The sequence below is a fragment of the Somniosus microcephalus genome, chromosome 1 (assembly GCF_052327205.1).
Source record: "Somniosus microcephalus isolate GS21.2 chromosome 1, FLI_Smic_1.0, whole genome shotgun sequence".
In the NCBI taxonomy this organism is placed as follows: domain Eukaryota; kingdom Metazoa; phylum Chordata; class Chondrichthyes; order Squaliformes; family Somniosidae; genus Somniosus; species Somniosus microcephalus.
The window spans coordinates 274547227-274570012 of record NC_140987.1 but is presented as its reverse complement, the minus strand read 5'-3'; positions in this window follow the sequence as shown (position 1 = coordinate 274570012).

Genomic DNA, 22786 nt, shown 5'->3' with positions numbered 1-22786 from the left:
TACAGCTGAATCACAGTACAACAGAATCACAGTACAACTGAATCAATGCACAACTGAATCACAGCAATACTGATTAGTATACATCTGATTCACAGTATAACTGAATCAAAGTACAACTGAATCACGGTACAACTGAATCACGGTACAACTGAATCACAGTAGAACGGAATCACAGTCCAGCTGAATCACAGTACAAATGATTCACGGTACAAACTGAATCAGAGTACAACTGATTCACCGAGCAACTGAATCACAGCACAAATGAATCAAAGTACAACTGAATCACAGTACAACTGAATCACAGTACAGCTGAAATAGAGTGCAGCTGACTCACAGTACATCTGAATCACAATACAAATGAATCAGAGTACAGCTGAATCACAGTACAACTAAATCAGATTACAGCTGAATCACAGTACAGCTGAATCACAGTACAACTGAATCACAGTACAAATGAATCACAGTACAAATGAATCACTGTACAACTGAATCACAGTACAGCTGAATCACAGTATAACTGAATCATGGTACCACTGAATCACAGTACAACTTAAAAACTGTACAAATGAAACACAGTACAACTGATTCACTGTGCAACTTAAGCACAGTACAACTGAATCACGGTACAACTGAATCACATTACAACTGAATCACAGTACAGCTGAATCACAGTACAACTGAATCAGAGTACAACTGATTCACAGTGCAACTGAATCAAAGCACAACTGAATCACAGTACAGCTGAATCACAGTACAACTGAATCACAGTACAAATGAATCACAGTACAACTAAACCACAATACAACTGAATCACAGTACAACTGAATCACAGTACAACTGAATCAAAGTACAACTGAATCACAGTACAGCTGGATCGCAGTGCAACTGAAACACAGTACAACTGATTCACAGTGCAAGTTAAACACAGTACAACTGAATCATAGTACAACTGAATCACAACAGAACTGATTCACAGTACAACTGAATCATAGTGCAGCTGACTCACAGTACATCTGAATCACAATACAAATGAATCACAGTATAGCTGAATCACAGAACAACTAAATCAGAGTACACCTGAATCACAGTACAGCTGAATCACAGCACAACTGAATCACAGTACAGCTGAAACACAGTGCAGCTGACTCACAGTACATCTGAATCACAATACAAATGAATCACAGTACAGCTGAATCACATTACAACTAAATCAGAGAACAACTGAATCAGAGTAAAACTGATTCACAGTTCATCTGAATCACAGTACAACTGAATCAAAGTACAACTGAATCACAGTACAAATGAATCACAGTACAACTGAATCACAGTACAACTGAATCACAATACAACTGAATCACAGTACAGTTGAATCTAAGTACAACTGAATCACAGTACAAATGCATCATGGTACAACTGAATCACGGTACAACAGAATCACGGTACAACTGAATCACAGTACAACTGAATCACAGTACAAATTAATCACAGTACAACTGAATCACAGTACAACTGATTCACAGTGCAACTGAATCACAATACAAATGAAACATGGTACAGCTGAATCACAGTACAATTGAGTCACAGTACAACTGAATCACAGTACAACCGAATCACAATACAAATGAATCACAGTACAGCTGAATCTCAGTACAACTGAATCACAGTACAACTGAATCACAGTTCAACTGAATCACAATACAAATGAATCACAGTACAGCTGATTCACAGTACAGGTACAACTAAATCACAGTACAGCTGAATCACAGTACAACTGAATCACAGTACAAACGAATCACAGTACAATTGAATCACTGTACAACTAAATGATGGTACAACTGAACCACAGTACAACTGGATCACGGTCGAAATGAATCACAGTACAACTGATTCATAGTGCATCGTAATCACAGTACAACTGAATCAAAGTGCAACTGAATCACAGTGCATTTGAATCACGATACAACTGAATCACGATACAACTGAATCACAGTACAACTGAATCACACTACAATTGAATCACAGTTCAACTGAATCACAATACAGCTGAAACACAGTACAACTGAATCACAGTACAAGTGAATCACGGTACAACTGAAACACAGTACAACTGATTCACAGTGCAACTGAATCACAGTACAACTGAATCACAATAGAACTGAATCACAGTACAACTGAATCTCGGTACAACTGAACCACGGTACAACTGAATCACAGTACAACTGTATCACACTACAACTGAATCACAGTATATCTGAATCACAGTACAGCTGAATCACAGTATAGCTGAATCACAGTACAGCTGAATCACCGTACAACTGAATCACAGTACAGCTGATTCACAGTACAACTGAGTCACAGTACAACTGATTCACAGTGCAACTTAATCACAGTACAACTGTATCACATTACAACTGAATCACTGTACAACTGTATCTTGGTACAACTGAATCACGGTACAAATGAATCACAGTACAACTGAATCACAGTACAACTGAATCACAGTACAACTGAATCACAGTACAGCTGAATCACAGCGCAGCTGAATCACGGTACAACTAAAACACGGTACTACTGAATCACGGTACAACTGAAACACAGTACAACTGATTCACTATTCAACTTAATCACAGTACAACTGAATCACAGTACAACTGAATCAGAATACAACTGAATCACAGTACAACTGAATCTCCGTACAACTGAATCACGGTACAACTGAATCACAGTACAACAGAATCACTCTACAACTGAATCACGGTACAGCTGAATCACAGTACAGCTGAATCACAGTACAGCTGAATCACAGTACAACTGTATCACAGTACAACTGAAACAAAGTACAGCTGACTCACAGTACAACTGAATCACAGTACAATTGAATCACAGTACAGCTGAATCACAGTATAACTGAATCACAATACAACTGAATCACAGTTCAACTGAATCACAGTACAACTGAATCACAGTACAACTGCCTGTAGGCTCATCCGTTCAGTGGTGGGAATGAAAAGTGACTTCCCCCAAATCTTTTTCCTGTGCATTATTTCTCTCCATTCCACCCCCCACCGGTCAAACCAGCATGCAAAGAATGGTCACCAGACATGAGATACAAGCACTGAGAGAGCACACAAGGAAAAGGATATGATCACCAACAGAGATGCAACTTAGGCTGAGGAGAGGGCAGGACTTCTCCTGTCAGACGTTTTTAAATTGAGAATAAACTGGTATTGGTGCATCAAAACCCACGGGGAGGTGGGAATTTGTTTGCTTTGCATCTCCCTTTGGTGACGGCACTAATGGGGCATGTAGCAACTAGCCCCCAGGCATGGCAATGTTTACACCGCTCGCAAAATTGTCCAGACATTTTGCGGCACCGCTAAACACTACCGCCACGATCTCCTGCACCCACAGATCGTGACGTCAGTTGAACGTGCAGTGCCCCGGTAATGCCCAGGACCAGATATTGAGTGGCACCCCCTGCCTTACCGCCTGCCACTAGCAACGACAGGTTGAGGGGAGCGCTTTGCAGTCAGAAAGGGACTGGGGGAGCACGATTTAAACGCGACCGCTTCCTGCCTTTTTTTGTCGGTGATATTTTTGCACCACATATTCTGAGAGAGAAAGACAGACTCCTGGAGAGATTCAATGCTGTTTGAAGGAGTTTTGGGTAGTGAGCAGCACTTTGCAAGTTCATTTTGATTTGACCTTCCTTGCATCGATTTAGAAGAGACTATGGAGGCTGCACTCGCAGCTCTTTCCCTGGGCCTCGCCATTGTTCTTTCCAGCAGAGTTGATGTACAGGTGTCTCCAGGCTGAGATTCAAGGCTGCATTGAGCAGGATGTGGATGGCGAGCAAGATCGACCCTCCCCTTTAAGAACAGGCCAGCACCAGTGTGTCTGTGCTCCATTGCTGACTAGCATCACATGAGCTTCGCCAGCGCTCTGAGGTAGTGCCTCGCTCCTCAGCGCTAGTGCCTTAAGAGAGGTGTGTATCACCTGAATTAGCGCTCCAATCATCTCCATGGGGTGATAGAAGCCAAGTTTGCAGTCAGAGGTGATAATTAATGCCAGGCGCGAAACATTTTCGCCCGGCTGATAATTGTGCCCCAAACAGGGCGATATCGAATTTCTCCCCCATGGAGTCAAAGGCAGTCTTCTCACTGAGAGACCGGGCTCGATTTTGCTATTGGGGCAGGCTGGGTGCGTGTCAGCCGCTTTTTGTGTTAGCCACCCGACTCCAATTTGATGTGGGAAAAATATGCGATTTTCCCCAAATTGGGCAATTGATTTCCAGCGTATGGGAACCCCCTGCCCACTTAGTCTTTCCATCCTGAAAGTCACCTCCGAGGATGTCTCTGGTGGATTTAAGGCCTGCAAGCAGCCGTGCTTATTCTGCAGATTGCAAACCTTATGCCCTTTGCTGTGATAGATTCCTCTAGCCAATATGTTCAGCAGTAGGCCAAAGTCTGCACCAAGGTTCGATGACGCCACCCTGCAAGCTCTGGTGGAGGGAGCAAGAGGAAATAAGGAGGTGCTCTTCCCTTCCTCAGGGAGGAAGAAGCCTCCCCAGCAGACGAAAGCTGTGTGGATGCAAGTGGCCCAGGAGGTCAACTCTTTGTCTATGTGCCGCAGAACCTGGCTGCAGTGCAGGAAGAGGTTTCATGACGTTCTGCACACTGGAAAAGTGAGTATGACTTTTCCATCACCCTCAATCTGATCCCCATCTCCTCTCTTGGCCAGCGCTCAGCTTTGATAACCTCTTCCTCCACATCCCACTTGACACTGACATCCCTGCACCCTTACCTATTCCCTCTCTCTTTATGGTCACTGACATGAATCTCGTCATTCATGTGGAAATGACTTATGAAGTAATACTGGGTGACCTGCTGGTGGTGCTGTCTAGGGCGAGTATAAATACTCGGGCATGGGCTCAGCTTGCTCAGGACATTCTTTAACAGGAACTAGTGAAGGACAACTAGATCTCCATGTTGAAAAAACAATTGATTAAAGCCTTGTTTAATACCCAGACCAAGTGCCCAGTAGTTTTCTTACGTAAGTCACATTCACCTAACTATTCGACTATGCAGCCCTCACACTCCCTATCACTGTGATGCTATGAACACAACTGACAACACACAGGGAGGGCCCTTAGTATTGCCACCTCACTCCATCTTTGTCTCCTTCTAACCATCAATTATATGGATTCTCTACACTCACTCCTTCATTCTCACTCAAACTACACTTGTCTCCCTCATTGTAGGAAAAGAGAGCTCACAATAAGAGGGAAAGAGTGAGGACTGGAGGAGGGCCACCCTCAGTAGCCCAGCTCATCCCCTGGGAGGAGGCGGCCCTGGAGATTAAGGGAGCGGAGGAGGATGCGCAAGTGGGGGACGGACAGACGGGTGCATCAGAGCAAGCTGGTGACAGAATAGTTTATCTTCTCTCTCATTGACATTGCATGAGTCACTGATAATAATTCTGATGCTCTAACAGATTGACTTTTGATCATCTGCAATATTCAATGTGCATGTAACCTTGGCCTCACATCTCTGACTCTTTCCTTTACTTCCCCACAGGACCATCGAAAGCGCCCGTCCCCACTATGCAGGAGGAACAGCCTGAGCATCCAGACACTGTTATGTTCATAATTAAATGGACAGTCTTATTATGAACAGTTAGCTTGAGCTAGTCACTTTATTCAGCCATGTGGACTAGTATACAACATCCATCTTGACTACTGCCTTGTGGGTAGCCTAGTGCATCGTGGGTAGCCCACTCTTATATACATACAGCTCCACCTAGTGTACCATTCTAGAATGACATGTTACTGATCATTACATCCCCCTTTCTTTGAGGTTGAACAAAATCAGTATCAATCAATATCAATCAATCATAATGACATAAACATCTTCACAACAGTCAATACATTTTCAATATAGTTTTCTTTGTATTCGAAGACTGAGTCTATCAGGCTTTTTTACTTCACGTGTGGATCTTCTCAGCACAGGTAAGTCTGATGTGTTTTCATGAGAGCCTGTATGTGTGTTTGTGTTAGATTGTTCTGGTGGTGACTGACAAGATTCAGTTGCGGCATTGTCATCGATTTGCTCTTGGATAGTTTCTTGTGCTTTCAGGAAGGAACGGCGGTTCCTCCTGAGAATCTGTCCTTCCTCAGTTCTAACAGTGTATGACCTTGGTCCTACTTCCTCAAGAACTGTAGCTTTCCTGTTCCATGCATCTGGATCCTCAATCTTGACAACATCATCCCTTGTCAATGGTTTCAGAGTTTTGGATGACTTGTCATAGTATGATTTCTGCTTCAACTTTAACAGTTGAAGTCTCTGTCTCAGTTCCTTACTCTGCTTTTCTTTTGTACAGCAGGGTAGAGTGGTACACAACTTGCGACCCATTAGGAGTTCAGCAGGTGAAGAACCAAAGTCTAAAGATGAGGCTCGGTAGCTCAGCAGGGCGAGATAAGGATCAGACTTGCTTTTTGTTGCTTTCTTCAGTAGCTGTTTGAGAACTTGAACACCTTTCTCTGCCTTACCATTCGACTGAGCAGACAGGGGACTGTATGTGATGTGTTGAAAGTCATAATGTGCTGGAAACTGTTGCCACTCCTTACAGTTGAAGCACGGACCATTGTCGCTAACAGCAATCCTGGGAATCCCATGTCTGGTGAAGATGGATTTCACATGCATTATGACACTGCTTGCTGTGGTGCTTGAGAGCAGCTCCATCTCAGGATAGTTAGAATAGTAGTCAATCACTAATAGATAGTCTTTACCAATTCAAACGAAAAAGGTCCATACCAACCTTTTGCCATGGTGCTGTTGGTAAGTCAACTACTATCATTGGTTCCTTTGCTTGTTTGTTTTGGTGTTTCTGAGATGTCTCACATTCGCCTATCATGTTCTCAATGTCCTTATTTATGCCAGGCCAATAAACAGTGTCTCTTGCTCTCCTTTTGCATTTTTCAATTCCGAGGTGTCCCTCATGAATCCTTTTGAGCATGTCTTGATGTAAAGCCTGTGGAATGACTATTCTGTTCTGCTTTAGTAATAGTCCACTTGCGACACTCAATTCTGACCTGATGTGATAGTATTTTGGACAGGAACCTTTTGGCCAACCATGATGAATATTCTCTATTACTGTTTGTAAAACTGTATCTTTTACTGTTTCTTCTGCTATTTGCTTTGATTTTGTGTCTGACACGGGCAGCGCAGCAGTGACCATACTCACATGAACATCCACGTCTTCCTCAGTAGAGCTCACATGTCTCATTTTGGGTGCTCGGGATAGTGCATCTGCTAACACTATGTGTTTGCCTGGTGTGTAGATCAGTTCAAAGTCATATCTTTGCAGCTTCATCATGAGTCGTTGAATCCTTGGAGACATTTCATTCAGGTTTTTTTTTTATGATGGCAACCAGTGGGCAGTGGTCTGTCTCAACTGTGAAGGTGGGAAGTCCATATATGTAGCCATGGAACTTTTCTCGTCCAACTACCAAGCCTAGACATTCCTTTTCAATCTGGGCGTATCAACACTCAGAATCAGTCATAGACCTGGAGGCATAGGCAACAGGCTTCCAATCTTCACCCTCTGCTTGTAGCAAGACCACGCCTAGGCCATCTTTTGATGCATCCGTTAACACTTTGATTCTCTTTGTTGGGTCAAAGAAAGTGAGTACAGGTGTGGTTGTCAGCACTGTTTTAAGGTTCATCCACTCTTGTTCATGGCTTTCTGTCCATGCAAACTCATTTGGTTTATGTAGCAGATCTCGCAGGCAGGTTGTCTTGGCTGACAAGTTAGGAATGAACTTTCCAATGAAGTTTATCATCCCCATGATGCATAGCACTCCTTTTTTGTCAGTGGGTCGGGGCATGTTGAGTATGGTGTTTACTTTTTCCATATCTGGCTGTATTCCATTATCAGATAGATTATCTCCTAGGAAAGTGACTTCCTGGACGCCAAACTGACACTTGGTTTTGTTGAGCTTCAATCCATTCCAGCGTTTTATAACATAAGAACATAAGAAATAGGAGCAGGAGTAGGCCAATCGGCCCCTCGAGCCTGCTCCACCATTCAATAAGATCATGGCTGATCTGATTCTAACCTCAAATCTTCTATCACTCTCCATCCACCCGAACCCATGTGATCTCCTGGGAGAGGCGAAAAACCAGCTAAAAAACCCAATGGCCAATTTGGGAGAAAAAATCTGGGAAATTCCTCTCCGACCATCTAGGCGATCAAAACTCGTCCAGGAGATCACTCTGTCCCTATATTTTCTACAGTACTTACCTTCTGTAAAGGCGATTTCCACCCCAGCCAGGAACAGGAATAAAACCATCTCCTGAAATCTAACACAGAATTAGAACACAAGAAGTAGGAGCAGAACCAGGCTACACGGCCCCTGGGCCCACTCCACTACCCACAGGGCCATGACCATTCCGAACCTAGATTCATGTCCAATTTCCTGCCCGCTCCCTGTAACCCTTAATTCCCTTTACTTCTAGGAAACTATCTATTTCTGTTTTAAATTTATTTAATGATGTAGCTTCCACAGCTTTCTGGGGCAGCAAATTCCACAAACCTACCACCCTCTGAGTGAAGAAGTTTCTCCTCATCTCAGTTTTGAAAGAGCAGCCCCTTATTCTAAGATTATGCCCACTAGTTCTAGTTTCACCCATCATTGGGAACATCCTCACTGCATCCACCCGATCAAGCCCCTTTACAATCTTATATGTTTCAATAAGATCGCCTCTCATTCTTCTGAACTCCAATGAGTAGAGTCCCAATCTACTCAACCTCTCCTCATATGACCACCCCCTCATCCCCGGGATTAACCGAGTGAACCTTCTTTGTACTGACTCGAGAGCAAGTATGTCTTTTCTTAAGTATGGACACCAAAACTGTATGCAGTATTCCAGGTGCGGTCTCACCAATACCTTGTACAACTGCAGCAATACCTCCCTGTTTTTATATTCTATCCCCCTGGCAATAAAAGCCAACATTCCATTGGCCTTCTTGATCACTTGCTGCACCTGCATACTAACTGTTTGAGTTTCGTGCACCAGGACCCCCAGATCGCTTTGTACTACAGTACTTTCCAGTTTCTTGCCATTAAGATAATAACTTGCTCTATGATTTTTCCTGCCAAAGTGCATAACCTCACACTTTCCAGTATTGTATTCCATCTGCCAAATCTCTGCCCACTTACTTAGCCTGTCTATGTCCCTTTGCAGGTTTTTTATGTCCTCCTCAATCACTACTTTCCCTCCCATCTTTGTATCATCTGCAAACTTTGATATGTTACACTCGGTCCCCTCCACCAAATCGTTAATATAGATTGTAAAGAGTTGGGGACCCAGCACTGACCCCTGCGGAACACCACTAGTTACTGATTGCCAGTCTGAGAACGAACCATTTATCCCAACTCTCTGCTTTCTGTTAGAGAGCCAATACTCCACCCACGCCAGAATATTACCCCCAATCCCGTGATTTTTTATCTTGAGCAATAATCTTTTGTGTGGCACCTTGTCAAATGCCTTTTGGAAGTCTAAATACACTACGTCCACTGGTTCCCCTTTATCCACCCTGTATGTTACTTCCTCAAAGAACTCAAGCAAATTTGTCAAACATGACTTCCCCTTCATGAAACCATGCTGTGTTTGTCCTATTAAATTATGTTTATCCAAATGTCCCGTTACTGTCTCCTTAATAATGGACTCTAAAATTTTACCAACCACAGATGTTAGGCTAACAGGTCTATAGTTTCCAGCCTTCTGCCTACTACCCTTTTTAAATAAGGGTGTTACATTAGCAGTTTTCCAATCTTCTGGGACCTTTGCTGAGTCCAGGGAGTTTTGGAAAATTATTACCAATGCATCCACAATCCCTAACGCCACTTCCCTCAAGACCCTAGGATGTAAGCCATCAGGTCCAGGGGATTTATCCACCTTGAGTCCCATTATTTTACCAAGTACCACTTCCTTAGTGATTTTAATCATATTTAGCTCCTCCCCCCCCTAGAGCCCCCTGTTTGTCCAGTGTTGGGACATTCTTAGTGTCCTCTACCATAAAGACTGATACAAAATATTTGGTCAGCATTTTTGCCATCTCCATGTTTCCCACCATTAATTTCCCGGTCTCATCCTCTAAGGGACCAACATTTACTTTAGCCACCCTTTTTCTTTTTATATAACTATAGAAACTTTTGCTATCTGTTTTTATATTTTTTGCTAATTTACTTTCATAATCTATCTTCCCTTTCTTAATCAATCTTTCAGTTATTTTTTGCTGTCTTTTAAAGACTTCCCAATCTTCTATCCTCCCACTAGATTTGGCTACCTTATATGCCCTTGTTTTTAGTCGGATACTATCCTTAATTCCTTTACTTAGCCATGGATGGCTATCTTTTCTTTTACACCCTTCTTTCCTCAGCGGAATATATATTTTTTGGAAGTTGTAAAATAACCCCTTAAATGTACACCACTGTTCATGTACCGTCTTACCCTTTAATCTATTTTCCCAGTCCACTCTAATCAATTCCACTCTCATACATTCATAGTCTCCTTTATTCAAGCTCAGCATGCTTGTTTGAGATCCAACCTTCTCACCCTCTAATTGAATATGGAATTCAACCACGTTATAGTCACTCATTCCAAGGGAATCCTTTACTAGGACATTTTTAATTAATCCTGTCTCATTACACAGGACCAAATCTAAGGTTGCTTGCCCCCTGGTCGGTTCAGTTACATACTGCTCAAGAAACCCATCCCTAATACACTAAATGAACTCATCCTCAAGGTGGCTCTGCCCAATTTGATTTGTCCAGTTAATATGATAGTTAATATCCCCGATAATTATAGCTATTCCCTTATTACGAGCCTCAACTATTTCCTGATTAATACTCCATCCAACAGAGTTGAAACTCTTTGGAGGCCTATAGACTATGCCCACTAGTGTTTTTATCCCGTTATTATTCCTTATCTCCACCCAAACTGTTTCACTATCCTGCGCCTTTGACCCAATATCATTTCTCTGTATTATAGTGATTCCTTCCTTTATTAACATAGCCACTCCACCTCCCCTCCCTTCCTGCCTGTCCTTCCTGATTGTTAAATAACCTGGTATGTTTAATTCCCAGTCACGGTCACCCTGCAGCCATGTTTCTGTAATGGCCACAAGATCATACCCATATTTAGTTATTTGTGCCATTAACTCATTCATTTTGTTATGAATGCTACGTGCATTCAGATAAAGAAATTTCAAATATGTTTTGTGACACTTAGTTCCTGTTTTTTCCCCTTTTAGTACTTTACCTTTTACTCCATACCTTCTGTCCCTTCCTGACACGTTCTGTTTTTTAATTCCCCCACTGCTACCTAAGTCTATGACCTTCTCCGTTGTCATTTCTATTATTTGCTCTCTAGAAACCTCCCCCCCTCCAATTATTTTAAAGCCCTCTCTACAGCCCTAGTTATATGATTCACCAGGACTCTAGTCCCAGCACTTGCCAAGTGGAGTCCATCCCAATGGAACAGCTCCCTCCTGTCCCAGTACTTTTGCCAGTGTCCCAAGAAGCAAAACCCATTTCTCCCACACCAGTCTTTGAGCCACGCATTTAACTCTTTAATTTTATTTATCCTAGCCAAATTCACTTGTGGCTCAGGTAATAACCCAGAGATTATTACCCTTGAGGTTCTGTTTTTTAATTTGACCCCTAGCTACTCATACTCCTTTAACAGAACCGTCTTCCTTGTCCTATCTACGTCGTTTGTACCAACATGGACCATGACAACTGGATCCTCCCCCTCCCACTCCAAGTTTCTTTCCAACCCAGAAGAGATGTCCTTAACCCTGGCACCGGGCAGGCAACACAGCCTTCGGGACTCCCGCTCTTGACTGCAGAGAACCCTATCTATCCCCCTAATGATACTATCCCCTACCACTACAACATTTCTTTTTACTCCCTCCACTTGAATGGCCCCCTGTACCACAGTGCTGTGGTCAGGTTGCTCATCCTCCCTGCAGTCCCCGCTCCCGCCCTCACAGGGAGTAAGAACCTCGATCCTACTTGACAAGAGCAAGGGCTGCGGCTCCTTCAACACTACCTCCTGGATCCCTGTACCTGCCTCACTCTTAGTCACACCATCCTGACCCTGACCACGGACTACATCTGCATTAATTAATTTCATAGGTGTGACCACCTCCTGAAATATAGAGTCCAGGAACTTCTCCCCCTCCCTGATGTGTCGCAGTGTCTAAAGCTCGGTCTCAAGCTCTTTAACATGGAGCTTGAGTTCTTCCAGCAGCAAACACTTATCGCAAATGTAATCACCGTGAGCCTCAATGGGGTCCACCAGCTCCCACATTTCGCAACAGTGACACATCACCTGTTCACCCATATCTATGTAATTAATTAAATTTCTTATTATTAGTTATGAAGACCCTCTGCCCCGATATAGATGATAATATTACACCACTATTCAATAGGACTTACCAACTTAAAGGTATAAAAGAGAAGGAAGAAAACCAACCAACCAGCTGATCACGAACCTCCTCCTTGAATACTGTCTGTGGGGCCTGTTTGGTTGACTCATCTCGCTGCTCCGCTTCTGCAGTGCTTTCTAAGCCTGGGAGTGGGGAACAAAACAGAGCAAAAAACACACCCTCACCTCCCACTTGCCCGAACTCTGCCAATTACCAAACTCTAGCAGCAATCAATGCCACAGCACTCTGTAGCACTTTAGTCAGTCTCTCATTGTGTTCTTTCAGTGTGGAGCCCCAGATGATGATGTCATCAACATAGACCCGAACTCCTTCCAGACCTTCAATTATGTGTTCCATCGCTCTATGAAAGATTTCAGATGCAGATATTATCCCGAAAGGCATTCTGAGGAAACAATACCTGCCAAATGGTGTGTTGAACGTACAGTATTTGGTGCTCTCTTCATCCAGTTTTAGTTGCCAAAATCCTTGTGAGGCATCGAGCTTTGTGAAGTATCTGGCACCTGACATTTCACTGGTGATTTCTTCTCGCTTGGGAATCTGGTAGTGTTCACGTTTTATGTTTGCATTTAAGCCCTTTGGATCCATGCATATTCTTAGATCATTGTTCTTTTTCTTTACACATACCATGGAGTTAACCCAGTCTGTTGGCTCTTCGACTTTCCTGATTACTCCTAGTGTGGTCATTCTGTCCAGTTCTTTCTTGAGCCGGTCACGCAGGGGTGCTGAAACTCTCCGTGTAGCATGTACCACTGGCTGAGAATGCTCCTTTAGCTGGATCTTGTAAGTGAATGCTAGAACTCCAAATCCTTTGAACACATCCTGGAAATTACTCACTACAGAATCCACCGAGTCATCTGGTCTGCTTATGGCACAGTTTATACGGTAGACTCTCTTGACCAGTTCTAAGCCCTCATAAGCTTTGTCACCTAGTAGTGGATCAAGTCCTTCAGCCACAACAGAAAACATAAGATGATGCACTTTGTCTTTGACTGTCACTTTAAGTGTGCATACAACTAAGCTATCTATTTTCTGTCCATTATAGTTCTTCAGTAGTACTGACTTTTTCTGTATTTTGGGCTTTTCTTTCATATTGTTAATGTCACTCATACTGATTAAGTTTGCTTTTGCCCCAGTGTCTTGTTTCAATGTAACTAATGCTCCATTTACCTGCAGTGACATCATCCATTTGTCCTCTTTTACTGCATTAACTTTATGTTCAGCATTGTCCATTCCTGAGGGCTGCACATTTTCTGTATCCTTTTCGATATTGTCACATGACACCATTCGTACAACAAATGTCTCAATCAAATCAGTGTCCTCAATCACATTGACTTGTTGCCCTTTCTTTGTTTTTACTTTTGAAAAGCATTGTTTGGCAAATCCATAATATTTTGTGCACATTTTTCCAAACGCTGGGCATTGTCGTAACTGGTGTTTGTAACCATAGCATTTACAATTAAAAATTCCTTCCTCCGATTGCTTTTCATTTCTGTTCTGCCCATGTTTCTTCCCCTTGTAGGATACAGCACCGACAGCAGCACAGTCACTCATTACAGTCGCATTATTATTAATTTCACTGAAAGTCTTAACGTGATTCTGAGCTAGCTCACTGGCATGGCATATCTTCAAAGCATTCTCCAATGTTAGTTCGGTTTCTCTCAACAAACGTTCCCTGACCTTTTTATCATGAATACCAAACACAATCTGGTCACAAATCATGGATGATTTCAGTTCAGAGAAATTACATGTCTGTGCTTTCAGTTTCAGATCAGTCACAAAGCTATCAAAAATCTCATTTTGCTGCTGTGTCCGTGAACGGAACATGTATCTCTCATAGGTCTGATTCTTTTTGGGAGAACAATGTGTATCAAATTTCTTTAGCACATCGTCCAGTTTTTCTCTGTCCTCCTCTTGATCAAATACAAACATATTAAATACCTCTATCGCCTGTGGGCCTGCAACCATAAGCAGCAACGCTATTTTCCTTGCATCTGGCATCGTACCGAACCCGATGGCAACAATGTAGAGATTGAATTGTTGTTTGAAAGTCCGCCAATTGCAGTCAACATTCCCCATGAGTTCCTAACCCTCTGGTGGCTTCAAATGCTCCATGTCATGTTTCAAAATATTCAGCAGATTTTTCCAATACTGGTACCATGTTATGTTCATAAATAAATAGACATTCTTATTATGAACAGCTAGCTTGAGCTAGTCACTTTATTCAGCCATGTGGACTAGTATACAGCATCCATCTTGACTACTGCCTTGTGGGTAGCCTAGTGCATCATGGGTAGCCCACTCTTATATACATACAGCTCCACCTAGTGTACCATTCTAGAATGACATGTTGCTGATCATTACAGACACCTCAGAGGAAGCTGCAACCTCTGAGGGCACAGCTTCAGCAGAATTCAGCGCACCCAGCACTAGCGAAGACACCTCGGTGGTACTTTCGCGAGATAAACCAGGTGACAACCCTGCACTATCACAGCTCACAGGTGAGCATCAGCAGATGGTGGAGACAGGGACAGCAGCAGAGACTCCTAGTCAGAGGGTGCAGGACTCTGCCAGCTCGGCTCAGCTGCATGTCGACCCTCTGCCTCCGGGTCCATCCAGAAGGAGATTGGTGCTGGAACTCCAGGAAGAGGTGCAGGAGTCTCTGGCAGGTTTTGTCTCCAGGGTCGCTGTGAGTGTGGAGCAAATGGAGGAGTCCATCGCTAACATGAGCAGAGCCTCTGTGGAGGCATCGGTGCATGAACGCATCACCATGGAAAGGATGGCAACCTCCATGGAAAGGATGGCTACCATAGAGGAGAGGATGGCTATGGCCATGGAGGATCTTAGTCGCCAGGGTCGTGAAAAAATGGATATTGTTCAGAATAGACTGACATCTCTTGAGGAGCAATGGTCAGCTATTGAGCAAACAAACCAGACCTTCAGGCAAGTCCTCTGGAGTAGGACTTCCAGTACAGAAATGGATCCTCATGGCCCCCCTGAATTGCAGCAAGGTGCTGGCAAGCCACTTGCTAGCTCTGAAGTGGGGCTGACCCATGAGAGGGAAGTTGGTGGCATACAACATGGAAGTGGGGGCTCCTCTCCAATTGCTCACATGACCATGCCAGTGCAGAGCCCCACCAGAGTCCTCACCCAACTGAGATAGAGGCCTCAGCCCCTGCACAGCCGCAGGAGCAGCAGACTGTTGCCGAGCCCTCATAGGTTCGCAACCCTAGAGGACGCCCACCAAAGGTGTCGTGACAGGAGCAGCAAGAAAATGAGCAAGGGGCCTTCACATCTGCTAAAGCCACAGGGGAAGCACCACGTAGGAGCATGCGTAAGAGGAAGATAATGCACAAGTAGTCACAAGGGTAGTCACTTGGGTGACATGTGTTTATTTTTAAAATGCCATCACTTGCTTATTGTCATAAAAAATTCTGATAGCAAACTGTTGCAGTTGTGGCGTGTGTCATTTTGCAAATGGGACTTCCACATTGAGGGCTTAGGGCAACTTGCAATTGTCAGTATTGTGGTCAGAATGATTGGAATCCGCAGATTCTTGGCCATTGTCGATGGTCTGATAAGAATGTGCGAGGCAAAAGTGTTTGATTGTGCAGGCTAAGCAAATCTGGCCAGGATGAGTGTGTCCCTTGCATCCCGGGCAGCAATGTGGTCATGCGCTGGTGCCTTCTGGCCTGTGCAGCTTCAGGTGGGTGAGCAGCAGCTTGGAGCTCCTGCTGTTGCTCCTGCAGTTGGTGCTGCTGTTGTTCAGGGTTCTGCTGCTGCCGCGGCTGGTCTTCATCCGAATCTGATGTCCAGGAAGAAAGGAAATAAATGGTCACCATTCTTCTGGTATATACCTCAGTTGAGGAAGCGCTCATTCAAGGTGGGGAAAGGGGTTTCCCAGGAGGTCTCACTGGAGATAGGTGTCAGGCTCTGAAGTTCCACAACAATGAGTAGGCCTGTTAAAAGTTCCCCCAGACCTGAGAAAAGAAAGTTCTGCCACCTGCAAATGATGATTGGTGAAAACTCCTTTTTAATGGTGGAGCTGCAGCTGTTAGTAAGCAATCCACTTGTGCTGCCACCAGGTTTCACTGGCGTTTCTCAGAGGAGGCATACAGTACATGGGAAAACTGTTAAAATCAGAAAGGCCTCTCAAAATGGGATAATAGAGGCACTTAACTGGTTGTTAAGGGTCTTAAGGGCCAATCCCACCTCTTGGAGGTGGGATGGAGATGAGGTCAGAAGACACGCATGTGGGAAAATTGCTCAGAGGTGGGATGGAGGCGGGATCGGGCCCGACCGCCAGTTTTGCGATTTTAACTCCTCACATGCCTCCAATCCAACCTCCTCAGGCCTGGCAAATCGAGCCCACCGTGTCTAAGTGGGCGATTTTCCCAGCCCCTAAAAGGCGGGTTTGAAGGCGGGACAGTTGGCAAAATCGCAAAATGTGAGGGCGGGTTCAGAACCTGCCTCCAACCCGCCTCCGCGCAATTTTGCCGTTGGAGGGTTTGATGGGTGCGATTCGGTCCCACCTCCATCAGTCGGGAGAGGTAGTTAAGAGCCTTAATTAGTAGTTAAGGGCCTCTATAATCCTATTTTGACAGACCTTTGTTATTTTGTCACATTTTGTGCATGTTGCACGACCCTCCTAAACCACGCCAGCTAATCCTGGTGGGTTGACAAGTGGGTGGCCTCCTCACAGCTGCAGCTTCACCATTAAAACGGAGCTTTCATCAGGGAGCAGTTGCAGGTGGCAGAATTTTTGTTCCACAGGTCTTTCAGCACTTTTAGCAGGCCTACCGAAGTTGGATGTGCTGCAGCTTCTATCTCTCAACTGTGGAACCTCCTTGGAAGACCCTCTCCCCGCTTGGATTGAGCACTTCCCCAACGGTGGTATATGCCAGCAGCATGGGAACCATTTATTTCCTTTCACCATGGACCTCAGATTTGGAAGAGGAGCAGCCACAGCAGCAGCAGAACCAGGCAGCTCAGCAGCAACAGCAGTAGGAGCCCGAACCTTCTGCTCATCCAGTTGATGCTGCAGAGAGCAGAAGGCACCAGCGCATTGAAGCACATCACCGCAGGAAGTACCCCCCTTTCAGGGTTTACAGACAGAGGATGAGCTACCTCAACATGACTGAGCTGCAGTGTCAAAGGAGCCTGAGACTTTCACGAGAGGTTGTCGGAGAGATCTGCGCACTGCTGCACCAACAGCTGGAGCCCAGAGGAGCGGGTGGACACCCCTTACCAGTGGCTGTCAAAGTCACCACCACACTCAATTTTTTTGCTTCAGGGTCCTTCCAGGGGTCATCAGCAGACATCAGTGCATCTCCCAGTCGGCTGCCCACAGTTGCATCATGCAGGTTACCGATGCCCTGTTAGCAAAAGTGCACAATTACATCCACTTCTCAAGGGATCAAGCAAGTGTAACCGCGCGTTCAGTTGGCTTTGCAAATATGGCAGGCTTGCCAATGGTGCAGAGTGTCATAGACTGCACACATGTGGCCCTTAGGGCACCCCATCAAAACCCAGCTATCTTTGTCAACCGCAAGGGCTTCCACTCCCTCAACGTACAGCTGGTGTGTAACTACAAGAAGGAGATTTTGCATGTTTGCGCCAAGCTCTGTGGTAGTTGCCATGACTCTTTCATCCTGTGGAACTCTAGTGTTCCTCCGCTCTTCAATCCGCCAAACCAACTTAATGGATGGCTCCTTGGTGACAAGGGCTACCCCCTGAAGAAGTGGCTAATGACACCGATCAGGAGAGAAGCTAACAAGTCTGAGGAGTGCTACAACGCCAGTCACATTTTGAACAGGTCCATCATCAAGCAAACCATTGGCTTGCTGAAGATGCGATTGCAATGCCTTGCCCTGCAGTATTCAGCAGCCAGTGTCTCCAGAATGGCACAGTGTCATGGCTTGCAGCTTCCTAATGAGCAAGTGGCTCAGTTCATAGCCTCCTCAGATGAGGAGGTGGAGGAGGAGGAGGAGGACCGAGCAGCAGCGTATTGACCAGCAACAGCGGCAGCACACGAGCACATGGCTGCCCGTGATGCAAGGGATGCACTAATTCTTTTCAGATTTGCATAGGTTGCCCATTGTGGCACATGTGCTTGGCTCCTTCTTAACAATTGATAGGCAATGGATATGACTCTCTGGCCTCCTTTCACTCTGACCACCAACCTGACCACGCAAGTGTCGTGGAGCCCGCAATGTGGAACTGCCTAAGCCGAAATAACAGATGCCATCACGCCAACAGTTTACCATCACTTAATTTTGATACATTCACACAGGCATAGCATTTCATCAATAAACAGAAACAATCACCCAATCTGCACACAGATCTGGAGGTTATATCCCTTGCCAGCTGGACCCACACAGCCTTGGTTTCTTTGGGAGGCCTCTTCCTCCCAGATGAGGGGAAAAGCACCACCCTGCTAGCTCTCGCCCCCTCAACCAGCATACCCAGCGCCTCATCCGAGAACCTCGGGGAGGCCCTTGCCTTGGAGTTGTCCATTCTTCAAGGGGATAAAAGTTTGGAGGTGGTGGACCATCGACCAAGAATTGACCAAGGCAGCAAGCAGCCCTTAAATGAAACTGGATATGTGACATCAGCAGAGGCGAGTTTCAGTCCCAAATGACTAATTAGCCCAGGGGAACCCACACCTCTGAAAGTAACTGGCCAATTAGGGGAAAATCGCAAATTTTTCCCACCTGACAGTGGAGGCGTGTTTGGAACCCACCCAAACCGAAACCCGCCTCCAATCCGCCTCCAATGGGAAAATTGCGCATTATGACTTTGGGGAAGTGCAAGGAGCAGCCAAATCCTACTTCTGGTCCCTCACTTAAATTTCAGACACAATTATAAGGAATTACATAGAAATACATAGAATTACAGCACAAAAACAGGCCATTCAGCCCAGCTGGTCTCTCCTGGTGTTTATGCTGTACAAAAGCCTCCTCCTGTCCGACTTCATCTAACCCTATCAGCTTCGATTCCTTTCTCCCTCTCTCTTTCTCCCTCATGTACTTATGTAGTTTCCCCTTAAAGGCCTCTATGCTCTTTACCTCAACCACTCAATGTGGTAGCAAGCTCCGCATTCTCACCACTCTCTGGGTAAAGATGTATCTACTGAATTCCTTTTGGATTTATTAGTGACTATCTTATATTTTTGACCATACAAGTGGTCTCCCCCACAAGTGGAAACATCTTCTCTACAGCTTCCCTATCAAACCCCTTCATAATTTTAAAGACCTCTATTGGGTCACCCCCCAGCCCTCTTTTTTATAGAGAAAAGAGATACAGCCTGTTCAATCTCTGCTGATAAGTTGTAACCTCTCAGTTGTGGCATCAGCCTTGTAAATCTTACTTACTCCTTCTCCAATGCCTCTATATCTTTTTTTAATATGGAGACCAGAACTACGCGCAGTACTATAAGTGTAAGGAACAAGTGTACACTGCAGCTTCTAACTCTCGCACACATGCGGTACCAAGATCCTCAAGGTTTGTTTTATAAAAGTGTAAAGTCATTGAATGCTGCCATGGCACTTTGCAATCTAACGTACTGTAGACTCCAGTATCATAGCTTAGGCAGACGAAAGAAATTGGCTTCATAAGCATATGAAGGGTTATGGGGAAAGTGCAGGGGGAGTGCAACTAATTGGATAGCTTTTTCAAAGAGCTGGCTCAGGGAAGGCTGTTCCAATTTGGCCTTCTTCTGTGCTGTATGATTCCATGATTTAAAAACCAATGTTAATTTTATGGATAATAGTCCAGTCCAGTAGAATTAAAATTTAGGTTTTTAATAAAATGTGATGAAACTTGAAAGCAGAACCGGGGGCAAAATAATAACAAAGTAGGTTTTTTGCACTGCTTTGTGAAGTTAGGCCCAATCACATGCATACCCCACAATACCCTACCTAAAATGCGTGTCCTGCGCAAGCAAGGCATGCATGATCCAATAGTTGTTCTTGATCATTTTAAGCAAACCTATCTAATTAAGTAATTCTCAATTAAGTAAAACTTAGCCTTTCATTCCTTGTTTTCAAATCCCTCCATGGCCTTGCCCGTCCCTCTCTCTGTAACCTGCTCCAGCCCTACAACCCTCCGAGGTCTCTGCTCTCCTCCAATATTGGCCTTTAGCACATCCCCAATTTTCATTGCTCCACCATTACCGTGCCTTCAGCTGTCTAGGTCCGAAACTCTGAAATTCCCTCCCCAAACCTCTCTGCCTCTCTACCTCTCTCTCCGCACTCCTTAAAACCTACCTCTTTGACAAAGCTGTCTTAATATCTCCTTATCTGGCTCGGCGTCAAATTTTGTTTGATAACGCTCCTATGAAGCACCTTGGATGTTTTATTATGTTACAGGAGCTATATAAATGTAAGTTGTTGTTGTAGATAGTCTACAGAATTCTCTCTCTCTCTCTCCCTCTCTCCTCCTTCACTCCTGTTGCAATCTCTTTCTCCTCCATTCTTGTTTCTTGCTCTTTCTCTCTCTTTTGTTTCTCCACTTATCTCCTCACTTTCATTTCTCTCCTGAGTCTACCATGTTGCCTGTTTGATTGTTCAAAAGCGGCATCATTTTTTCCTACCGCCAGGAGACATGGGGCATTGTAGAACTGCTTCTGCTTAAAGCAGAAAGGTAATGTTCACCTAGATTTTTTGCTCAGGGTTATTGCGTTCTTCCCTATAATGTTGCTGGCTGACTGAGTGCACATTCAGTTCACAGCTCCATGAGGAATAAAGCCAGATTCAAAGGATGCAAACGGCTTGAGTGAGAATTGTCTATCCCTTATAACAAATTTTACCATCGAGGAAAGATACCTGTAATACTACAAATATCTTCTATCAGCTGGTGATCTACCTATATTGAGAAAAATTCTCTGACATACTGAAACCCATGTTTCTACCTATATTTAATTTCTCCTTTAACTCTTGAATGTCGTTTTATTTTGTACTTTTTTCAGGATATTTTCAAGAACAAAGCCTACAAATGACTATTGCCAATATTAGCAGCCAATATATTTGAAAGGCTGAGCCCTGCATTCTGGAATTGTCTGCCTTCCATAGAATCATAGAATCATAGAAAGTTACAGCTCGTAAGGAGGCCATTTCGGCCCATCGTGTCCGCGCTGGCCAACAAAGAGCGATCCAGCCTAATCCCACTTCCCAGCTCTTGGTCCATTGCCCTGCAGGTTAGAGCATCCCAAGTGCACATCCAAGCACTTTTTAAATGTGGTTGGGATTCATGCCTCTACCACCCTTTCAGGCAGTGAGTTCCAAACCCCCACAACCCTCTGGGTGAAGAAATTTCCCCTCAAATCCCCTCTAAACCTTCCCCCAATTACTTTAAATCTGTGCCCCCTGGTTTTTGACCCCTCTGCTAAGGGAAATAGGTCCTTTCTATCCACTTCATCTATGCCCCTCATAATTTTATACACCTCCAAACACTTATTTTCAAAATCCTTTTTAAAGTCTGTGTCTACTGCTACGCCTTCAGTCGCCTCCTCAAATCTTCTCCTACTCCAGCTGGGTTTCCAGTTTTCCTCCCCTCTAGTCAATTGCTACACTAAAGGTGCGATATAAATGAAAATTGTTGTTCCTGCTTGCAATACAAGTATATACTTAAGCCTAGACATGGTTTTTGGCAATAATAGTGGACTGACACTTGACGACTTAATATTTCCATTAAAATAGCTGACAAAGAAAAAGAAAAAAGGAAGACTTCAGGACGTCCCAAAGCACCTTACAGCCAATGAAGTACTTTTGAAGTTTAGTCACTGTAGGGAAACGCAGCAGCTAATTTGTGCACAGCAAGCTCCCACAAACAGCAATGTGATAATGACCAGATCATCTGTTTTAGTGATGTTGGTGGGAGATAAATACTGGCCAGGATATCGGGAGAGTTCCTCTGCTCTTCTTCAAAATAGTGGCATGGGATTTTTTACATCCACCTGAGTGGGCAGACTGGGCCTCGGTTTAACGTTTCGTCTGAAAGACCACACTTCAAACAGTACAGCACTCCCTCACAACTCTCCCTCAGTACTGCTCTGGAGTGTCAGCCTGGATAATGGGCTCAAGTCTCTGGAGTGGGATTTAGAAGCAACAACCTTCTTTGTTCAGAGGTGAGAGTGCTACCAATGAACCACAGCTGACACTTAGCAATAAATTTCATGTGAATGAGTAACAACAACAAATGTTCTTGAGTGATAGGGAGTCTATAGTGATTGGCAAAGACAGGAGTATATTAAGCCAAACTGGTGCAGGATGTG